Raw genomic sequence first — 16,217 nt, forward strand, 5'->3', positions numbered from 1 at the left:
GTTTATGATAGTCTCTAATTATCTTTTGTAATTCTGTGATATTAGTTGTAATATCTCCTTTTTGTTTCTGATTTTTATCTCTTTGGGTCTTTTCCTTTCTTAGTTTATGTAGGTAAAGGTTTGTCAATTTTGTTTATCTTTTCAAAACACAAATTTTTTATTTCATTAATCTTTTGTGTTGCATTTTTAGTCTCAACTTTATTTCTGTTTTGATCTTTATTATTTCCTTCCTTCTACTAATTTGGGGTTTGATCCATTTTTCTTTCTCTAATTCCTTAAGGTGCATCATTAGGTTGTTTATCTGAAGACTTCCTGCTTTTTAATGTAGGGTTTGTTGCTACAAACTTCTCTCTTAGTGCTGATTTTGCTGTATTGTCTTAGTATGTTGGGTTTCCATTTTCATTTGTTCAAGCAATTTTTTAATTTCCTTTTTAATTCTTCATTTATCTATTCATTGTTCAGGAACATTTGGTTTAATTCCCATGAATGTGTACCATTTTCAACATTCCTTCTGTTATTAAGTTCCAGTTTTATTCAATTGTAACCAGAAAAGATATTTGATATGATTTTGATTTTTTAAAATTTGTTAAGACTTGTTTGTGACCTAACATATGGTCTACCCCAGAATATGTTCCATATGTTGTTGAGAAAAAGGCATAATCTACAGCTGTTGGATCAAGTATTCTGTAAATGTCTGTTAGGTTCATTTACTCTAGAGTGCAGTTTACTCCACTGTTTCTTTGTTGATTTTCTATCAAGATAATCTGTCTATTGCGATAAGTGAGGTGTTGAAGTTTCCTACTATTAATGTATTGCAGTCAATCTCCCTTTTAGGTCTTTTCAAATGTGTTTTATATATTTGAGTGCTCCAGTATTAGACACATGCATATTTATAATTGTTATATCATCTTACTGTGTTGATCCCTTTATCATTCTATAATGGCATTCTTTGTAGCCTTTTAAAAAATTATTCTTGGTTTAAAGTCTAATTTATCTGAAATAAGTATAGCTCCTCCTGCTCTTTTTTGTTTCCATTTGAATGGACTATCTTTTGCCATCTCTTCATATTCAGTCTGTGTGTGTCTTTACAGGTGAAGTGCATTTCTTACAGACAAAATATAATTGGGACTTGTTTTTATACATTCAGCCACTCTCCCTTTTAATTGGAGAATTTAATCTATTTTCAAGAGTATTATTGATAAGGAAGGATGTATTGTTTCCATTTTGCTGCTTGTTTTCTGCTGGTTTTGTGGGTCCTTTCTTCCTTTTTTTTCCTCTCTTACTTTCTTTGTGGTAAAGTGATTTTCTCTGGTAGGATATTTGGATTTCATGCTATTTATTTTTAGCATATCTATTACTGGTTTTTGCTTTGTGATTACCATGAGGCTTATAAAAAATGTTTATAGTTGTAACAGGTTATTTTAAACTGAGAGTGGCCTAACTTTGATTGCAAAGAAAAGTAACAAAAACAAACTCTATACTTTAATACCACCCGTCCTACACATTTTGACTTATTGATGTTTCAATTTACATCTTTTTTATTGCCTAGCTCCTAATTATTGTAGCTATTATTGATTTTAATAGTTTTGCCTTTTAGTCTTCATACTTAAGATGCAAGTGGTTTACTTACCACAATTACAATAGTAAAGTATTCTGAATTTGTCTATTTTTTCACCAGTGAATTTAGTATCTTCAGATATTTTACATATAATTCTAATATTACACATTATAATCCATTTTTTCTGAATGAAGAACTCTCTTTAGCATTTCTTGTAAGACAGGTGTGGTGTTGATGAATTCCCTCAGCTTTGGTTGGTCTGGGAAAGTGTCTCTCTTGTTTAAAGGATAGCTTTCCTGGGTACAGTATTCTTGGTTGTCAATTTTTTTTTCCTTCAGCATTTTGAGTATAGCATCCCACTCTCTCCTAGTTTTCAGGGTTTCTGCTGAGAAATCTGTTAAAAGCCATGTTGGAGCTCTATTGAGTCCAATATGCATCTTTTCTTTTGCTGATTTGAGTATTCTTTTTTGGTCTTTAATTTTTGCTATTTTGGCTATAATGTGCCTTGGTTGGGTTGAATTTGGTGACCATTGAACATCATATACCTGGATGATGTCATCTTTTTCCAGATTTGGGAAATGTTCGGCCATTATTTCCTTTAATATGCTTTCTAGGGCTTTTTATCTCTCATGTCCTTTAGGAATATTTATTGCTTGGAAGTTAGTTCACTTGATGGTATCACATAATTCTCATAAGCCATTTTTACCCTTTTTGACTCTTTTTTCTTCTTGCTTCCCTTATTGGGCAATTTCATATATTCTGTCATCAAACTTTCTAATTCTTTCCCCTGTTTGATTAAGTCTGCTGTTGATGCTTTCTAATGAGTTTTTCTTTCTTTCTTTTTTTTTTTTTTTTTTTTTTGACAGAATCTTGCTCTGTCACCCAGGCTGGAGTGCACTGGTGCAATCTTGGCTCACTGCAACCTCTTCCTCCCAAGTTCAAACAATTCCCCTGTCTCAGGCTCCCAAGTAGCTAGGACTACAGGCAAGCATCACCATGCTGGCTAATTTTTGTATTTTTAGTAGTGACAACGTTTCACCATGTTGGCCAGGCTGGTCTCAAACTCCTGACCTCAAGTAATCCACCCACCTCAGCCTCCCAAAGTGCTTGGATTACAGGTGTGACCCACAATGCCCAGCCCAGTTATTGTATTATTTCTAAGATTTCTATATGTTTTATTTTTCATTGTTTCTAATTATTTGTCAAATTTCTCCTTCTGTTCCTGAATTGTTTTCCAAACTTTATTTAGATTTTTATATGTATTTATTTTCTTGTTATTCTCTTAACTTTTATAATTATTCTCAATTATCTGTCCAACATTTCATAAATCTTCCATTTTTCTGAGTCTATTGCTAGAGCTTTGCTGGTTTCTTTTGGTGGTGTCATACTTCCCTGAATTTTCACAATTCTTGTATCTTTACACTGATACCCATGCATTTGAGGTCACAGTCATCTCTTCCACTTTTTACAGGTGTTATTTGGTGGTGTTAGACCCTTACTACCTAGTATCGGAACTTACACATTGCCCTGTTGTTTCTTCTCATTCTGGGGAGGGCTTATGTTGAGCTCCAGAACTAAAACATTGCACTGGAACTAACTCACTACACTGCCATTGTTTCCCAGTCTGGGAAGGACTTATAGTGAACAAGAAAAGTTGAATGTTTCCTCAAAATTATATTGCTGTTGTGATGTCATTTCCCAGTCTGCAGAAGATTTAAGTGGGAACTGGAAATTAATCTCAAACTTTTAGTTGTTTCTGGGCCAGGGGAAGGCTCCACATTAGCACCTGGTGATACACCCAAATCTCGTTTTGAAATGTAATCCCCAGTGTTGGAGGGGGGGTCTGGTGGGAAGTGTTTGGATCATGGGGGAAGACCTCTCATGAATGGCATAGGCCATGCCCTTGGTGATAAGTGAGCTCTCACTCTGAGTTCACACAAGATCCAGTTGTTTAGAAGTGTGTGGCACCTCCCCATTCCCCACCACACCTTCTCTGTCTCTCTCTCTCTCTCTGTTTCTCCTGCTATCACCATGTGATGTGCCTGCTCTGCCATAAGTAAGTTTTCTGAGGCCACCCCAGAAGTGAAGGAGATACTGGCGTCATGCTTGTACAGCCTGCAGAACTGTGAACCAATTAAATCTCTTTTCTTTATAAATTACACAGCCTCAGGTATTTCTTTATAGCAATGCAAAAATGGCCTTACCCACCTGGGCTTTGTGAAAAGTCCATACAGAGATTTGGGCCTTCCAATAAATTGTGTCCCTGTAGCACTACAGCACCATTAGTCTCTTAAAAGTGGCATCCCCACTGATCAAAGGGCAAAGTAGCCACCAAGAGCTACATGACAGCTGCTGCTATCAGTACCCTTCTCTCTGTCCCAATTCACCCTCCTGGTAGTTCAGCCCTCCTGGTGCTCCCAATTATCCTAGTGGGATGAGATTGTAGTGGGTCTCCCATAAGATTCCCAGACCAGGGAAGAAATCAAATGTCCACTTCTAATTTCTTCCTCTCACCTTGGAAACTGTGGGTCTAGGGAAAATTTTTGTGAGTGTCATTATGCTGGTTTTGGGGAGGGAGTGGTACAATCTGAAATGACCAAGTCTCTTACTAGTCACAGCTTCTCTCAATTCTGTGGGCCCAAGGGGTTTCTCTGCTTTCTCCATGAGTTCTGGTAAAATCAGGGTGGTATTCTTATATTTGAATAGTTTCTAGTTGTATTTCATGGGAGGGTGATGCTAGAGGCTCTTCTATTGTGCCATCCTGCCAATGTCTGTCCCCTATAATGGAATTTTAGGAGCTGGATCCGCCATCAGTTGGCTGGCAATAAGTACCTCATCACTGGTGGTAGGTGGAGTACTGAGAGCTCTGGCATGTTGACATTGCAATTGTTGAAACTGTCACCTGTTCTGAACCGGATGAGATTCCTATGGAAGGAAATGCACTGGCTGGTGAATAGATAAAGCGTTAAGAGGTGCAGGGCAACTGAAGTAGTAATTAGAAGTACAGTAAAATCAGATGGCTGCTGCTAGGTGTTATAAATTCATTAGAGAAAGACAACGAAATGTTGAGGTTATTTATCATTATTAAAAGGTAAGGAAGGAAAGTCAGAGGGTTTCCTTGTCAGCAAGCAAAGAGACTCTCATCTCCTGCAGCCAGAGGACAGAAAAAACTTAATTATAAGGTCGTGGAACTCCACAGAAGGTTGACATCCAAACTGCAGCAAGGCTGCAGTGTCTAGTTAAAGCTCTGATTGGGAAGGAATGGAACCCTGATACCTGGGTGGAAACAACTGGGTCAATGCACTGAGGAACTTTGAAACATGGGATCCTCCTGAACCTCCTGGACCTGAAGGAATAGCCCATTCCTCCGTGTTACAGGCTAGCACTCCAGCCTATCCCCTACTGCTTTACTTGAAGACAGTTTGAGTGCAGAGGTCCTCAAGTGCAAGACAACAAATGATCCCCTCAGAATCTCACCCCACCTCCTCTCCTGGCCACCAGAACAATTAGGGTCGAGTTACAACATGATAAATCCAGGGAAGCGCTAGGCCTGCTATGAAAGAACCATAGGCGAAAGAAGATGCTAGTCCTCACCAAGATGCATCAACAGGAGCCAGGAAAGTCTGTATGGGACTGGATCCCAAGGGCTTGGATCAAGGGGACAGAATATAAAGTTGGATAAGAAAGCTTATTGATATGGGAAAATGATGTAACACTCTAGCAACAACCACAGGAGATGGTGTTGATATGCATCTTGGATGGCTACTGAAAGCTTGAAGAAATTGATGTCTCACCATAAGTGCGGTACAAATGCCAGAACTTCCTCCAGACAGTGGAGGAAGGGGTCAAAAGGCTCAGAGAAGGAGGTGTGTAGCATTGTTATAGTACCTGTGGTAGGCACACCATTACATGACCCTCAATGAGCCATGCCCTTGTATAATCCCTCCACTTGAGTGCAGACAGAACCTGCGACTTGCTTCTAGCCAACAGTGTCTGGCAAAGGTAATGGGATAGTCATTCTGTGGTTATGTTTCATTATACAATACTCTAGGTTGGCATCCTGGAATGAGAGATTCTCCTGCTGGCTTGAAGAAGTGAGCTGCCATGTTGTGAGAGGCCCTGCAGGAAGGAACTGCAGATCACCTCTAGGAATTGAAAGCAGCACTCAGCTGACCATCAGCAAGAAAACAGGGACCTCAGTCCTACAACCACAAGGAACTGAATGCTGCCAATTAGCCCATGAGTTTGAAAGAGGATCCTGAGCTCCAGTTAGGAGTGCAGCCTGAACAACATTTTGACTGTAGCCTTTTAAGACCCCAAACAAAGGACTTCAGGTAAGCCATGTCCAGACTTCTGACCTCCAGACACTGTGAGAAATAACTGCATGTTATTTTAAACTGCTAATTTTGCAGTAAGTTGTTATGTAGCATAGATAACTAATATAATACTTAAGGCTGGAAAACCCACCAGCCAGTAATGTCCGTGGGATGGCCCAGTGGGTGCCTCATTTACCAAAGTAATGAGAAATATGTCCATGAGGTGGGGCACCAGCATCACTGGGATGTTCAGTGGTGGTCATCCTCTGTGGGTCACAGCTAATGCTATTGAAGACCCCCTATTAGCAAAGGGACTGATTGGGTTTCAAAATAGTGAAAGCCATGTAGCAATGTTGAAGTATCAAAAGCAAAGTTGTCATAATTACTGTAATGAGTAACAAGGTTAAAATGTCAACCATGCGCTGGGCGTGGTGGCTCACACCTGTAATCCCAGCACTTTGGGAGGCAGAGGCAGGCAGATCACGAAGTCAAGAGATTGAGACCATCCTGGCCAACATGGTGAAACTCCATCTCTACTAAAAATACAAAAATTACCTGGGCGTGGTGGCATGCACCCATAGTCCTAGCTACTCAGGAGGCTGAGGCAGGAGAATCTCTTGAACCCAGGAGGTGGAGGTTGCAGTGAGCTGAGATCATGCTGCTGCACTCCAGCCTGGCTACAGAGCAAGACTCCATCTCAAAAAAAAAAAAAAAAAATGTCAGCCATGGGGCCTGATCCACAAAGTTCTAGAGGTATTTGGAGTGAGAAAAAAAAAAATGTGTGTAGTGTTTATGAGAAGATCAAATAAGAAAAATTACTGCATGAAAACTCTAGTGTTCTATGGCAGTGGTCCCCAACCTTTTTAGCACCAGGGACCAGTTTTGTGGAATACAATTTTTCCATGAACAGAGACAGGGGATGGGGGAGGAGTGGGTATGGTTTCAAGATGAGACTGTTCCTCCTCAGATCATCAGGCATTAGATTCTCATAAGGAGTGTGCAACTTAGATCCTCACATGTGCAGTTCACAATAGGATTCATGCTCCTATGAGAGCCTAATGCTGCCACTGATCTGACAGGAGGCAGAGCTCAGATGGTAATGCTCACTCACCCGCCACTCACCTCCTGCTGGGCAACCCAGTTCCTAACAGGCCATAGACTGGTACAGGTCCATGGCCCAGGGGTTGGCAACCCCTATTCTATGGCAATTCCAGGCTATTCACAGCAAAGAACAACATACCATGCAAAAAAAAAAATCCCTCACATGCTAGTAAAGATGGAGCCTATAACCATGGACATCAAATGATCGTGCAGCCATTATGAGCTGGGCTCCCATCGTGAGCTGGATTCACATCATGAGCTGGGTTCTACCACACCCAAGAAGTCATAAGGCAAGGCAACCCTGCAGCAATCCACTGCCACATGGAGGCAGCACATTCATAATCAGGCACTGACAGGGTCAGAGGGCATAAATAAGCCACACAAGCAGTTGGCCCAGTCCCCAGCTACACAAAGGTGCATTAATAAATGGACTACAGCTGTGGGCAACTGGGGCTCAAGCTTCCTGGGTATCCCCCGAGAGCCTCTATAGAATACACCTCAGAAAGTTTCCATCAGGGGTAAAGAAACTGGGTTATTTATCCACCAATTGCCTGCTTTCTTTGTTTGAAGATTTCTCCCAGAAGTTAACTCCCTGGCACTTCAGATCTCTTCCCCAACCCCAATACATGGGCTGAGCATGATGTTTCCACCAGACGAAGATGCCTGAGTTAGAATTCCCTTGGCCTGGATGAAAACTGTCCACCAAAGCTTCTGGTGACCTCCTTGGTGGATGAGTGCTGATAACCAAAAAAAAAAAAAACAACCTCTGTAAAATATTTAAGGAGGTTTATTCTGACCACGGCCTGGGAAACAGTCTCAAGAAAGCCTGAGAAAGTGTACGCAAGGTGACTGAATTTACAGTTTAGTTTTATACATTTTAGGAAAACAGAATTTACAGGCAAAGACATAAATCTATACATGTAAAGTATACATTGGTTTAGGCTGGAAAGGCAGGACATCTCGAAGAGGGGGCTTTCAGGTCATAAGTGGGAGATAGATGATAGATAGATAGATAGATAGATAGATAGATAGATAGATAGATAGACAGACAGATAGTCTCCCATATATTATACGTATATTTCCCTCTGCTGTTTTTTTTCATACGGATATATGTGAAGGGAGGGAAAGATTTTTAAATCAAGTAGCAATAGGATATTACAGTCCATAAAAGGTAAAATTTGCCAGTGTATACACTCTTTCAAAATGTTATCAAGATCGCCTCCTCACAAATATTAAAGGGGCACTTAACAAATATCAGTAGGGCAGTGTTTCTTCTTATTTACCCAACATAAATAGCACTTGCTCTTGCTACTGAGCAATCAGCTTGTTGCAAGATTGTATCATAGCAACATTCAGCCAGAGAACTTTCCAGAGCATTGAAACATCCTTCTGGGTGGCTACAGTTGTCCTAGCAGCAAGATGGAACAGAACAAAAACTCCCAGCTGAGTGATTAGTGTACTGGGCCTTAGAGACCCAAATCTGCCACAAACTGGATGCATGACCAAGTAGTTTGGACTATATCCATTCCTTCATTTATTTAACAGATATTTACTGAGCATCTCCTAGGTGTCCAGGCTCAGAGCCACTGTGCAGGGGATGATCTCCAAAGTCTTTTTCAAGTCTAACTGGAGACTCAGAATGGCACATTTGTAGAGATATGGAAACATTTATCAAAATCAGCATCTCCCAACATAGCCAAACCCTTGATCCTCTTGTAAACGACCTCCTTGCACATCATCTTTCTTTGTAAAAAGATAGCAGATGTTCTGAGTCCTCTCCTTGCCCACGGAGAAGAGTTCACAATGGAAATGGGAAAGGATGGGAGTGCGTTTGTCTGGGGCCGCTGAGTCAGCCAGACTCCTCCCAGCAACTAGTCCAGTCTCTCCTCTCTTCTCCAGAGAGGCACGCCCTCTCTGCCACTTTGTGGGCTGTGGAAGCTGATTAGCATTTTGCACACTTCAGCAAACTGAGCTTTGGAATCTCACTTGTCCCCTCAGCAAAATATCAGATGGAAGAGGAACAGATTTGAATGCAAAGGGCAATTGCATAATTTGCCTAAGTCCCAGGACAGAAACGCCACATGACTTTGCTAGTTTGCTTCTTCTCTTTTGCCCTTTTCCCCAGCAAGCCTAGAAAAGTAATCCCACAGCCTAGCAACTAATCCCACATGTGACCTTTTGGCAACTGAGGATGCTTTCTTCACATGCTGGAAAACTGCGACATGGCTCCAAATTAAAATGCCTTTTGCCTCTCATTACCATATTAAAGGGTTTGAGGTTGTGAGATGACAGTGCACTTAAATTGTCCAGGAAAAAGAAAAGGTCATTCTTTTACATTCTGTACCTGACCTACACTTCTTCATGAGCCTCATTTCACAGAGGAGCAAGGGAGAATAATAAACTCACCAACTGAAGGCCTCTCAACCTCTTCCAGTTTAAAACAGCCTCTTTCAAGCTGAGTCGCTGAGAAGCAAATGCTCAGTTTTTCAGGGTTTTTTCATGCCTGGGTGCAAAAGAAAGCTTTTATCTTGCAGTAGCTAGAGACGAGACCTCAGATGTAAGACCTCCTTCATGGAAGGCAAATCTTTCCTAGGAGGCAGCTGAGCGGGGCTGGTCCCTGGGACCCAGCACAGGTATCTTCTCTGGCACAATGAGTGCCTCCCCATCCTTTGGAGCAATAAGCTGGCACCTGCTGCTGAAATGTGTGGTTCTTGCCCTTTCTTCCAGTTGAGATGTCTCTGTACAATCGGTACTGAGCCAGGCCTCTGCTAACCCAGCAGTTATTTCAGGCTCCACATCACCTCTGCTGGATTCTTTTCCCAAGGCTGTCATAACAAATTACCACAAACTACATGGCTGAAAACAGCAGAAATGTATTCTTTCACAGTTCTGGAGGCCAGAAGTCCAAAATCAAGGTGTTGCTAGTGCACTGTTCCTCCAAAGGCCCTGGAGAAGAATCCTTCCTGGTCACTTCCATCTTTGGATAGCTCCTGGCCTTCCCGGGCAGTGGCAGCACCACTCCAATGTCTGCCTCCATCTCCACGTGGCCTTCTTCCCTGTGTCTCTGTGCCTCAAATCTCCCTCTCTCTCTCTCTTTTTTTTTTTTTTCCATAAAGACACTACTGAGTGGATACAGGACCCACCCTAAATTCAGAATGATTTGTCTCTGTGCCTCAAATCTCCCTCTCTTTTTTTTCATAAAGACACTACTCATTGGATACAGGACCCACCCTAAATTCAGAATGATTTTATTTCAAGATCCTTAATTACATCTGTAAAGACTTATTTCCAAATAAGGTCACATTCACAGGTACAAAACATTAGGACTTGGACATATCTTGTGGGGGGCCGCAAGTCAACTGAGTACACCCTCCAAGGGCCATCTGGGAACTACTAATTCCATTACCCCTCTTACCCCAAGTTTGCAGGCTGTAGAGAATCAGGAGTGCTGGTTCATCAATTGAGATGTGTCCCTTAGCTATTTCTCACCCACTGCTCAGGTGCCATGGTGAGGCTGGACTTCTCTGTACATCCTGGGAAACCTGGACAAGAGTTGTTTCTGCTCTAAGACGCATTAAAATTTATCTGGAGTTTCAAGCAAACCCTCCAACTCCTTGCTTCTCTATCCTGCCTCACCCACCTTTCTCCCCTACATTCAGCCTCATCTTCCCGCTCCCTTGGAGGAATGTCCTGAAAGTAAAATGAACTCAAACTTTCAAAAGAAAACCTGAGTTTGAACTCCAGGTCAGACATTTATTAACTATCTATCCTTAAGCAAATCATTGCCCCTATTCTGAATTATTCAGTGCCGGGCTCTGACCATGACAGAGACACCCAGACCTTCAATCCCTTGGTTCAAGTCAGTAAGCCCCTTTCCACCAAGGAGAAGTCGGCTGCCACATAATATTCACCGAGCCATGGCTCCAGCTGCCCTGACAACTCCACCTAAGGGGAGACAGGCCATCCTCCAACCCTGCCTGCAAAGACCACAGCTTGTGAGCTGCCTAAAGGTGCCCCTGCCCAATTCTCATCACAGGACTAAGCAGCTTCCCAGTGGCCCCAGCTCAACACTGAGCCATAACCTTAGCTGATTATCCATCCTCTTCTAAGAGACATCCAAAGCCCTTTTCATCACACTTCACATCCTCAATTATCTCAGGCACCATAGGAAGTCCCATCATTATATGTTTTTTGCTTTTGTTTTGTAGAGATGGGGTTTCGTCATGTTGCCCGGGCTTGTCTCAAACTCTTGGACTTAAGTGATCCATCCACCTCAGCCTCCCAAAGTGCTGGGATTGCGGATGTGACCCACCATACCTCCATCATCATGTGGACACTTATTTTCATACTGCTGGTGCATCTGCTAATCAAAACCATCTCCCATCCCTCATCTCCCCTCAGAACCTTTCCACAGAGCCCTCTGGACCTCATGCTTTCACCAGCAAACTCCCCTTCCTCCTCAACCTCTTCTCTGAACATTCCAGTCACCTTCCTCCACTAACTAAAATCGAACCAGTTCCTGACGGTCCCACAGTCTTCTCAAGCAGAAATTATTATTTTTCTCCCCTAACCCTTAAGCCTCAGGGTGTGGAGGTGGGGCAGTGATACACTTTGGGTGTTGTTCCCACCCAAATCCCATATTGAAATTCTATCTCCAATGTTGGAGATGGGACCTGGTGGGAGGTGACTGGATCATGGAGGCGGGTTTCTCATGAATGGGTTAGCACCCTGCCTTTGACACTGCCCTTGTGATAGTGAGTGGATTCCCCGGCGATCTGGTCATTTAAAAGTGTGAGGCACCTCCCGCCTGACTCTTATGCTCCTGCTCTGGCCATCTCATGTGCCTGCTCCTGCCTCACCTTCCGCCATGAGTAAAAGCTCCCTGAGGCCTCCCCAGAAGCTGAGCAGATGTCAGCATCATGCTTCCTGTACAGCCTGCAGAGCTGTGAGCCACTTAAACCTCTTTTCTTTATAAATTACACAGTCTCAGATATTTCTTTAGAGCAATGAGAGAACAAACTAATACAAGCAGGTGTCCTCTTTGCTCCTTATTGTTTCTTCCAACCTATTTTTCCTCCCTGCTCCACCAAAAACAAAAACAAACAAAACCCTCACCTCCTTTGAAGTCTACTTTACCCAGTTTTATCATCACTTCCTCTCATCTTCTCATGCCCGTCTTCACAATTCACTGATGACTTCAGTGCCTGGCTGCTGGTCCGCCACTTCACAACCCCCCTTATCATTCCCAGTGAGTTTAAAATGACATAAATGACACAGCCAACATACATGTTTTCCAATTCCTTGGCTCCTTAACTCCAGCCATTTTTTTCTTCCACCCCATCCCAGCCAACTGTTCAAGTGAAATAAATAAATGGTGGGAGAAGCTCATTTAAAAATGAATTAAACAGCCAGGTATCATGGCTCACACCCATAATCTCAGCACTTTGGGAGGCTGAGGCAGGTGGATCACCTCAGGCTGGGAGTTTGAGACCACCCTGGCCAACATGGCGAAACCTCATCTCTACTAAAAATACAAAAATTAGCTAGGTGTGTTGGCACATTCCTGTAATCCCAGCTACTTAAGAGGCTGAGGCACAAGAATGGCTTGAACCCAGGAGGCAGAGGTTGCAGTGAGCCGAGATCATGCCACTGCACTCCAGCATGGGCAACACAGAGAGGCTCTGTCTCAAAAAAAAAAAAAGAAAGGAAGGAAGGAAGGAAGGAAAGAAAGGAAAGAAAGAAAGAAAGAAAGAAAGAAAGAAAGAAAGAAAGAAAGAAAAAGAAAGAAAGAAAGAAAGAAAGAATTAAACAATATGGAGAGATGAAGCCTTTGCTTAAGTGAAGTTAGTGCACAGAAGTGAGGCGGAAGCAGAGTCAGGAAGACCTCTCAGAGGAGGCGCCACTAAGGAGAATTTTTCTATATAAGCCAGAGTTAGAAACAGGCGTATGAAGGAAGGGGATTTTATTTGGAGATAGTAGATATGCAAAGACACAAAGCTGGAATGAATTATGGCAAGAGGTTTATTTGATTACAGTGGAAACTTCAAGGAAGGGAGCACTGAGAAAAGAGGCTTGGAGAAACAGGCAGGGACTAGATAATCATAGGTCTTGAATGCCAAGCCAAAGAATTTGGACGCTAGTCTGAGAATATTTGGAGCCACAAAGGTTTATTTTGGGCACATAGCTTCCAACAATGGTCACCAGTGATTCCTTCCCTCCCTGTACACATATGATGCTCTACCTATCAAGAGGTAGGATCCCTTTCCATTCCCCTTGGACCTTGCCTGGCCTCATGACTTGCCTTGTCCTGTACAGTATGACAGAAATGACACAGTGCCATTTCTGAAATGAAACTTGAAGATATCAGGCAGCTTGCTATAAAGCAGCTCAGATTCCTGAGTGATGTGACACCATGTTGGGAGAAAGGCCATGTAAAGGAGCAGTGAGGTGCCAGACATGTGTGTGAGGTCTTCCCGAACCTCTCAGCCCAGCCAAGCTGCCAGATGGATACAGCCGGATGAGTGACTCCCAGCATATACCAAGCAGAACAGAAGAACTGCCCAGCTGAGCCCTGCCTGCGTTCTTGACCCACTGAATCATAAGAATGGTGAATCATTGTTGCTTTCTGGATGATTTGTTATATAGTAGCAATAGACAACTGAAACACATTTCATTTTATCTTCAAAATAGTACAAGGATATAGTATTCCCTCCATTTAGATGTGATGAAAATGAGGCTCAGCAAATCACAAAGCAATAAAGGATTCTAAGAGGCATTCAAGATTGAACTCAACCTTTACCAACTGTAGAACCCATGCTCTTTTCACTAGACATAGGGAATAAGCCTAGTATTTAGCTAAAATTTTGGATACAGTCAGCCTCTATTCTGATTGATCTGGAGTTGCTTCCAATTGCTCAGGCCCTTTTCTTTACTTGTTATTAAATATTTGGAATACTGTGATTGCCTGGGAGCACAGGATTATGAAACAAGAACCACAACCATCTTTGGAAGATGTTGGAAGTCTTTCCAGTTTATAGAAAATATCCCCCAAGTCTTGTTTTCCTGGCCTTACCAACCTGGCTTATTTTGGATACAATCAGTACCTGAGGGTGAGGCTCAGAAGTGCCATCTGGTCCTCCCGTGTCTCCATGGCATATCTCATACACAGCCAGAAATGGCTGTCAGCAGGAATGCCCTACAGGCCAAACAAAAATGCACCCAGTAATAGATGCACCTTTATTTTCTTTTCTATTTCCCACCTTTCTCTCACTTTATTTCAGAGCTTTTGCTGTCTGTTTTACTACTTGGGAAAGCCCCTTGGAGTATCATTCTAAAATAAAATTACTTCATTTAATCCAATGTATTGCTCTTGGAAAAAGGTTTTATATCCTGTACTTGAAGCTGGACAGTAAACAATAAGCTTCCATTTTTCCTAATCCTAATTTCCAACCTTTTCTTGTGTCTTCGTAGTTAAGGGAGCTAACAAATTTGTACCATGCCCCATCATTGAAGGAGACTTTGCCTGGAGCCTGGATGGAAAAACAGATATTTCTGTTCAAATTTTACTCAACACACTCCCAGAAGAAAAGGCAGTGAACCAGTTATGCTCAGGTAGTTGCCTTCACGTTTTTAGGGAGTTGTTCTTCCAGGTTGAGTGGTTCCAAGAATGAGGTACAAATTCTTTAGTTCTACAACATTTTCAGTGACTGCATCCTGCACACGAGAACTTTCCATGCAGCTTAGCAAAACAAGGTAGGCATTGACTTTGGAATCAAAAGAACATTCAGATTCTTCTCAACCCATTTCAATCAGACTTTTACCCCCACCATGTAACAAAGTCACCAATGGCCTGTCAAGGTCACTAGTGCCTGCATCTGACCAAGTCCAACAATGGATTTTAATCCTCATCTTACTCAATAGCAGCAACTGACACTGTTGATCCTTCTTTTCATGAAACACTTTTTTTACTGGGTTTCTAGGCAGTCCCACACTCTTTTTTCCCTCTTCCCAATCTGTTTCTTCCATCTTTCCCTCACTGGATTCCCCTCTTCCTCCTGACCTATATAGACTGACAGGCCCCAGGCTCACTTTCAGCCTTCTTGTTTCCTCTCTCTGCTCTCATTCTCCATGTGAGCTCATCCAGTCCATGGCTTCAAAGTCGGTCTACATGCTGAGGACGCCCACATTTTATCTTTAAATCCATTGTTTCCCTTATTAGAAATGTCCAAAACGGAATTCCTAATTTTTCCCCTTAACCCTGATCCTCCCTCAGACTTCCACAACTCAGCAAATGGTACAAATCCTTCACCAAGGTGTTCAGACCAAAACCCTGGAGTCCGTCTTAACTCTTCCATTTCTCATACCCCACATTTATTCAATCAGCAAGTCCTTTTACCACCTCAACTGTTTCCACTCTAGACCAAGCCAGCTTCATTATTTTTTATTGAGACAAGGTCTTACTCTGTCACCCAGGCGGGAGTGCAGTGGTAAGATCACAGCTCACTGCAGCCTTGAGCTCCCAGGTTCAAGTGATGCTCCTGCCTCAGCCCCACAAGTAGCTGGGACTACAGGTGTGTGCCACCATGCCTGGCTAATTTTTTTTATTATTATTATTTGTAGAGACAGGGTTTCGCCATGTTGCCCAGGCTGGTCTTGAACTCCTAAGCTCAAGTGATCCACCTGCCTTGGCCCTCAAAGTGCTAGGATTACAGACATGAGCCACTGCACCCAGCCACTGGCTTCATTTTTGCCTTATTATTGCAATAAACTCCTGTGGTTTCCAATAACTTGCTTTTCCTTCCCCACCCCACTGATACTAGGCTTACACACATGACTTGCTTTGGTCAGTGAAATGTGATGGAAATGATGTTTGTCACTTCCGGGCAGAAGAGTTCAGAAGCAGCATGTGATTCACTGTGATCTCTTTTGTCTCTTCCATGAGACCATCAATAGCTCCAGATGGAGCTGCTTCGTCAACTTGGGTCCTAGAGTGAAGATAATGTGGAACAGACATGCAAAACATGGAGCATTGTTCCTTTGGCATTACTCAGCCCATCCTGATGAATACACCTACCCACTTGGCTTTCTACTTCCATGTCACCGCCCTCCCCAACATCCACCCAGTAAATTCTCCACATAGTAGTCAGAGGGATATTTTGCAAGGGTAAATTAGATCATGTCATTTCCCCACTCCAAGTCCTCCAAAGACTTCCACTTAACTTAGAATAAGATCCAGTTTTCTC

Source organism: Pongo abelii, chromosome 7, assembly GCF_028885655.2.
Source record: "Pongo abelii isolate AG06213 chromosome 7, NHGRI_mPonAbe1-v2.0_pri, whole genome shotgun sequence".
In the NCBI taxonomy this organism is placed as follows: domain Eukaryota; kingdom Metazoa; phylum Chordata; class Mammalia; order Primates; family Hominidae; genus Pongo; species Pongo abelii.